We start from the raw sequence: 7,924 nt of genomic DNA, 5'->3' as shown, positions 1-7,924 counted from the left end.
AGTTTGTTCGTTATCAATTTCAATATTAGTTTGTTCGTTATTATTTTCACTATTAGTTTGTTCGTTATCAATTTCAATATTAGTTTGTTCAATATTATTATCAAAATTAGCTTGTTCTGGTTCATTATCAACATTAGTTTGTTCTTGTTCATTATCAACATTTTTTCTTGCAGTTAAATATTTTAAAAATGACCCTTTTTGTTTATATATAAAAGCTTCTTCTTGCATTTTTTGTTTCATTTTTGAGGCACCAGATTTGTATTTTCTCTTTAACATGATTATTAATTATTTGATTATTAATAACTATAAGTATAGAAGATATGGATTAGGATTATACCGCCCCTGAGATAATAGAAAGCTCAAAAACAATGGAATCTACCGATCTGGAATCAGTGAACAATGGAATCAGCCTTTGGAATCCGTAAACAAATGAATAATGGAATCTGTCAATCTGGAATAAAAAATCATAAAATTGAAAAATTAACAACTTTGATCATTCATGCCGTTTTGGATAAATCCAAAAACAATTAAAATACAAATTACATAACTTAATAATAAAACATTGTGTTTTAATCAGAAGACATTATATAATAGGATGTCAAACAAGAATCTCATTCAAAACAAAACCAAATTATGAGGCCAAACAACTTAAACTTTTTAGGCAATCAAGTTAACAATTATATGACACCAAAATTCTAAATTAAAAACTAGTTAACTACTGATCCTACAAGACTAAGTTTGTAATCAAGTGGATTAATAACTAGTTAACTACTGATCCTACAAGACTAACTTTGTAAATTCTCTATGTATGTATCGATTCTTCAGTCCTTTAACAATTGACATACATGATTGTGTCATGTACAATTGTCCATTGTGAAAAGATTAACTCTAATTAATTGGCTATTAACCCCGATTAAATAATCATATATAATTGAAAAATGAAAACGGAAAAGTAAAAATAGAAGCATATTACTATTTCAACTTTCAATGACAGCAGAATAACATCAGATCATCAAAAGTGAAGAAGAACAATGCAACTATTCAATGAAGAAGGAAGAAGAATGTGAAGAACAATAGTGAAGGGATTGATCAGCAAGACATCAACTCAACATAAGAGTAGTTTAGTAGAAGAAGCGATTGGAGAAGGCGTAGAATGGAGAAAAAAATGAAAGTTTAATGGCCGTGTTTACTCGTCGCTTGAAGCCTTGAAGAATCGATCAACACTACACTTGATTTTTTGGAAAGTGAAAACTACTAAGCTTGAATCGAAGGAAAACAAAGGCCCTTACAATTCAGGGCCCCAAGCCCTACATTTACTCATCAAACAATAAGGTTGGACCTGTATATAATGATTGATGTATATTGGTAAGTTTATCATCATTATTTATAACTAATATCTGAAATGGGTATAAAAAATAAATAAACTTATTAAAATAGTGATTAATAATAAAAAAATAATTGTTTGCGATGAAAATTTTAAATTTGATACATTGAATATAAGAATAACAAAAATGCTCATTAGGTTGTATCATTGATAGGTACAACAAATAAGATCTTGCATTTTCTACATTTTATAAAACATCAATGTAAACAAAAGGGATCAAAGTATTTTATCTATGGCCAGTCCAAACTCTATGAATCTGCACATCAAAACAACAATATAACGAAAATTAAAATTGAGGTTACATTTTGCATTATAAAAATATTAAATTTCAGTATTTTAGATCCTTTCAAACATACCAACTTGTAACGATATATCATTTAGATGTGAAAATTATAAAACTAAAAATGCAACAAAACTTGCTTTCAAGTTGAATGTTCTCAGCGTTTACAGGTGACGATGATGAGTCAGCAACAATCACATCATAAAACTCATCAGCAACTTCTGAGTACTCAAATGTGGTAAATGGATCCAAAATTAAAAGAGCCTTTGAATATACAAAGGTAGTTCAACTATGATATAAGTAGAGCCTTCGAATATACAAAGGTGGTTCACGACTGATATAAGTACTTGGCTTACCTACAACTCTTTCAGTCTTATTGTTTTTTCAAAGAAAACTCTGTTCCTGCCTGTTGAAAACGTTTTTATATGTGACCATCACTGAAACAAAATGAACGATTTTTTTGTTATCTAACAAATATTATCAGTTATTTCAGGTTACATGAAGTCGTGACCAAACGGAAAATACGAAAATAGGCGAATGACAGAAAACGTATAGACAAGAAAATCTAGATGTGCGACTGAACACTTTCAACTATATATATATATATATATATATATATATATATATATATATATATATATATATATATATATATATATATATATATATATATATATATATATATATATGGAAGAGTCAACAAACAAAGAAAAGTCAAGGAAATTAAAATAGCCAACCCATTCCTACGTTTTTTGCTACTAGCCTCTACCACAACTTGAAATACCATCCATTACTTTAAACCAAAAACTCAAGTGCACTAGTCCTAGATATTTGTTTCATATGTATATATGTATACGTTAGTATGTAGTATGTGTTCATTTGTTGTTTGTAATACTTCCTAATATATATATATATATATATATATATATATATATATATATGTATATATATATATGTATGTATTATATTTGTATGTGGAAAAGTCAAGAAAGGGAAGAAGAAACTCACGTATCCTACTCCTAGTACCACTTGCGCTTCCTACACCTACTAGCACTTGGATATCACAACTACATCTTCTAACCAACTCAAAGTTAAAGTACCTTAGATATTTTTCTTTTGCTTCACCATATATACGTGTGCATGTATATGGTTTGAAAGTGTGTGTCCTTTTTTTGTAATACCTCCAGCTACATCTCCATACACAAAAAAAAACTCTCCCAACCAAGAATACCACCTCCCTCTTCAAAAACAACTTTTGCAACTTCAATCTTCAAGAACAACTTTTGCAACTTCAACCTTCAAGAACAACTAAAACAACCTCCAAATACCTTCCAAAAAACCTCAAAATACTCTCCAAACACCCTCCAAAAACCCTCCTTAAACCTCCTCCAAAAACCCTTTGAAATAACCACAACCATCACCACCTTGCTGTTTTTCGACATCAGAATCTTCAAGTCAAAAACGAAGAAAACTGGGCTCGTTACAAGCAAAAAAGGACTAGGGAGATTTTCACCACAAATTCTTTAGAACCTTACCTACATCTAGGAATTTTCGTGGACGATTTTGACCACGGGAAACCCCAAAGAGACGCGAGAGAGAATTGGCTATCCAGAGAGATTTCTGTTTTCAAGTTCAGAATCTGCATGTTAGAAAACAGAAAACCGAGCACAGCACAGCCAAAATAAGACTAGGGAGATTTTCACCACAAATTATTTAGAACCTTACCTACATCTAGGAATTTTCGTGGACGATTTTGACCACGGGAAACCCCAGAGAGACGCGAGAGAGTAATGGCTATCCAGAGAGATTTTCTGAAAACTGAAGGTTTTTAATCTGTGTATGCAAGGATCTGCGCGAACACGACCCGTGTTGTTTTTGCCTTATTCTACACGACCCGTGTTCAGTATTTTGACCTTTAAAACCTTCTAAAAACCTCCTACACGACCCGTGTCACTTGTGCCTTATTCTACACGACCCGTGTTCAGAAGCTTCATCAAGAAAACCCTCCAAAACCACCCTCCTACACGACCCGTGTCACTTGTGCCTTATCTTACACGACCCGTGTGCATGTTTTTACCCAAAAATACTTCAAATACAAATACATAAACCCATGTATTTTGTACCCTTTTGTAAACACTTGTTTTACATAAAATCGAGCTTTAAATGAACTTTTGTTACTTATCCAATGCCGGATTGATCTTTGAACTAATATAGACCAGTCGCTCCAAGAGTCCCAATATCGACCAGTCCATTCAAAGAACATATATTGACCAGTCGCTCCAAGAGTCCCAATATCGACCAGTCCATTCAAAGAACAAATATCGACCAGTCGCTTCATGAGTCCGGTTCAGTCAATTTATTGACGAACCTACTTGATATATATTTATATATTTATATACTTTATTATAGCTTTACGTCATTTAAATATAGTCATTTATATTATTTATAGCTTTATGTCATTTAAATACAGTCATTTATATTATTTATAGTTTAACGTCATTTAAATACAGTCATTTATATTATTATAGCTTTCAGTCATTTACAGCTTTCATATTTATACTTATTCCGCAATTCTTATTCTTTATATATATATCTATCTTATATCTTAAACTAATATATCTGTCACACAGTAACTGGTAACCGAGCCTTTTGTTGTGGTGATCAGATTGTTATATTTCCAACAAATCGGTATCTGAGCTGATATATAAAAGGAATAATATCCAATAATTGGTATCAGAGCTTGTGTGATTTACCTTGAAATTTTTGTCGAAAAACTTTTGGTTATAGCGTTTATAAACCTTCCATAAGCTTTTCTTTAAAAATTTCATTTTAATATCACTTGTTCAAAATCCTTTCAAAAAAAATGTCTTTGGCAAATTACTCCAACATGAACTCTGTCTCCATTGCAAATAGCTTAGGATCTGGTTCACGGGCACCCATACTTATTCCTGAAGAGTATAATTCGTGGGTTGGCCGTATGAATCTTCATCTTAATGCTATAAATGAAGATGTCTGGAAGTGTGTAGAAGGAACATATGTTACTCCAGAAAATATGGCTACTCTTGCTACAAATCATGCCACTCAAGTTGAAATTACAAAAAAGTTGGAACTCCAAGCCAAAAAGGAACTTGTTTCTGGAATACCTCACAGTATTCTAAGTCAAATGGATGACATTATACTGTTAACCGCAAATCAAATTTGGGAGAATTTGAAAAATCGTTTTTGTGGAAATAAAAGAATCATCGGAAACAAAAGAACATCTGTTTTGAATGAATTCGATAATTTCAAAATGCTTTCATCAGAAACCATCCATGATGCTCATGATAGGTTCAATTTGATTATGGTTAAAATGAACAATTTGGGTATCAAAAAGACACAACACGAGATAAATCTCAAGTTTTTAAACAATCTTTTCGAAAGCTGGAAAATGGTTAAACTCATTATTCAGGGAAATCCAGCTATTCATACTGAATCTTTGTACAACTTGTATGGAGAACTTCAATCGTATGAATCCTCGATTGACCCACCAACCATTGCAGCTTTTGGAGGACCACTTGCACTTGTGTCCACAACTTCTCAAAACCAAACACCTTTCAATGATCAAAACTTTAATCATTTTAATCAGACTACATCTTTTCAAAACCAAGCCTTCCAGTCTGATTCAAATGATGAAGCAGATTATCAACAACTGTGTGCGTTGGTTGCAAACACAAATCTCCAGAGATTTATCCCAAATCATGGTCAATCAAATTTTAGACCAAAATTTCAACCAAGACCATCTTTTGGACTAAATAACTCAAGTTTTCAACCAAGGCCATCTTTTGGTCAAAACAACTCAGGTTTTCAACCTAGACCTTACTTTGGACAAAATTCTCAAAGACCTTCTTTCCAAAATAACTCAAACCAAGGTTTTCAAAACCAGGGATTTCAAAACGATCCCAACTCAGGTCATAATCACAATCCAAACAACAGTTTTCAAAATCAAAACAGAGGTTTCCAAAATCAAGGTTACAACAATCAAAACAATGGTTTTCAAAACAACCAAAATTTTGGATTCCAACAAAACCATTCTCAACCTTCCCAACAAGCCCAAACTCAAACACCTGAAAGACTTCCGATTAAAAGTCAAAAGGATGATAGTGATGAAGAAGTGATCATTTGTCACAACTGCAAAGGAACAAATCACTATGCCAGAGAATGTCGAGCCAAAAACAAAACCAAAATCAAAGACTCAGCATACTATGCTCAAAGAGCCGATGAATTGAAGAAACTGGAAAACCAAGAAAAGCAAAGAGCATTGATGGCAATCCATGAACCAAGTGTGGAATACTGGCCAACTTCTGATGACGAAGCTGAACACGAACCAACACAATCAAACTTCTGCTTCGTAGCTGGTGTTGAAATACCTTCAAGAGCTCCAAACGTCATAGAACAGGTATGGTCTATGATCTCTGAACTTGGTTTTTCAAAAACAATTTTTGAGTCTCACATAACCAAAATTGAGACTAGTCTGGAAGTTGATCTCAAAACATATCATGACACAATGGTCAATTATGATATTTGCAAATCTGAGTTACAAACCTTGCAACTCAAATTTGGAGAATCAACAAGAACAAAAAGCAAATTGGAAAGAGACGTTGAAAGAAAATCAGAAGATTATAATCACGTCTTGGAACAATTAAATCAGTCCCTAATTCAGAAAAGGGATTTGGAACTAAAAAATCAGTCAGTCATTTCTTCTGAAATAAAAGATGTTTTAGAAATGGAAATCCTTCAGTTGAAACAAAACTTTCAAGAATCAACTGACAAATACAACGTTTTAAATGAAAAGCTGACTGATTCTTTAAAACAAATCAATTCTCTTGAAACCGAGAATAAAAGACTGATATGGAATATGGATTCTATCAAAGTTGCCAGAAAACTAAGTGATGATATTTTCACCAAGGCAAACACCTTGGGAACTGGCAAAATTGATACGAATTATAGACCAGGAATTGGAAGAGAATCCTTTGAAATTGAACAAGCAAAACAGGAAAACATGACGAATTGTGAAAACTCTGAATCTACTCTACCAAATCTTTTCACATCTGTTAATGAGGAAGATTCAGATGAAGAAACAGTTATCAACTGTAGTCCAGATGATACTGCTTTCAGTGTTTCCAAAAAGTCTTTCAAAAGAGTTGTAAATTCTGAAACAGACTCTGCAAGTTCTTTAACTCACCAAATCAAAAATACCGATGGAACCACAAAACTCAAAAACTTTTTGAATGGAGAAAATTCCTCTTATGAGGTTGGTAGTACTTCTATACCAACTGCTTTTCCTACAATGACTTCATCAATTGTTGGAAAAACTAGTCTGGGACAAAAATACTCCAAGAAACAACAAACAAGCAAAAAATCCATTCAAGTCACCAAAACCCCACTAATCAAACCAAACCTTTTTGAAAAACAACCAAAGAAACCAAACGTCATACCTCATAAACAGGTATCCAAACAAAAACCAAAATCTTTTCAAAAACCTTTTGAAAACCGCTTTCAAGATATTACTTTTAATCATTCAAGGAACTTTCAAAAACCATCACATCCGAAAGTTTCAAACCATCATCCTCAAAAAGCTTTTCAAAACCGCCCATCACATCCCAGATATGAAGAAAACTTTTCAAACAAACCTTCACATCTAGGATATCTTTCACCAAATCACAGATCTTATCAACCCACACGTTTTCAAAAACAAATCGCATTTTGGGTAAAATTGATAGATCAAATCAAACCTCAACCATTCCATCGTTATAAACCAAACCATTACAATAATGTGAAGTCAAATGATAAAAGAAATTCATTAAGAAAAGCACCCAAAATAACAACTGACAAACCAGGACCCATTCAGATTTGGGTACCTAAAGTTTCTGTCTGATTGTAGGTACTTAATGCTGGAGAACCCAATGATGATACATGGTATATTGATAGTGGCTGCTCCAAGCATATGACAGGAAACCGGAACTACTTACGTGACTTCAAACCTATACAAACCAATCAAGATGTTACCTTCGGCAACAACATGAAAGCAAAAATCAAAGGTTATGGAAACATAACAAATGGTAATTTTACCATAAAGAAAGTTGCCTTCGTCGATGACCTGAAACACAACCTCATCAGTGTTTCTCAACTGTGTGATAACAATCTTGAAGTTCTTTTCACCAAACAACGAAGCTTGATCATGGACGCCAAAACCAAAGATGTTATAGTTGATTCTGACCGTG

The sequence above is a fragment of the Lactuca saligna genome, chromosome 1 (assembly GCF_052625555.1).
Source record: "Lactuca saligna cultivar CGN05327 chromosome 1, ASM5262555v1, whole genome shotgun sequence".
NCBI lineage: Eukaryota > Viridiplantae > Streptophyta > Magnoliopsida > Asterales > Asteraceae > Lactuca > Lactuca saligna.
This window is presented reverse-complemented; position numbering follows the sequence as displayed.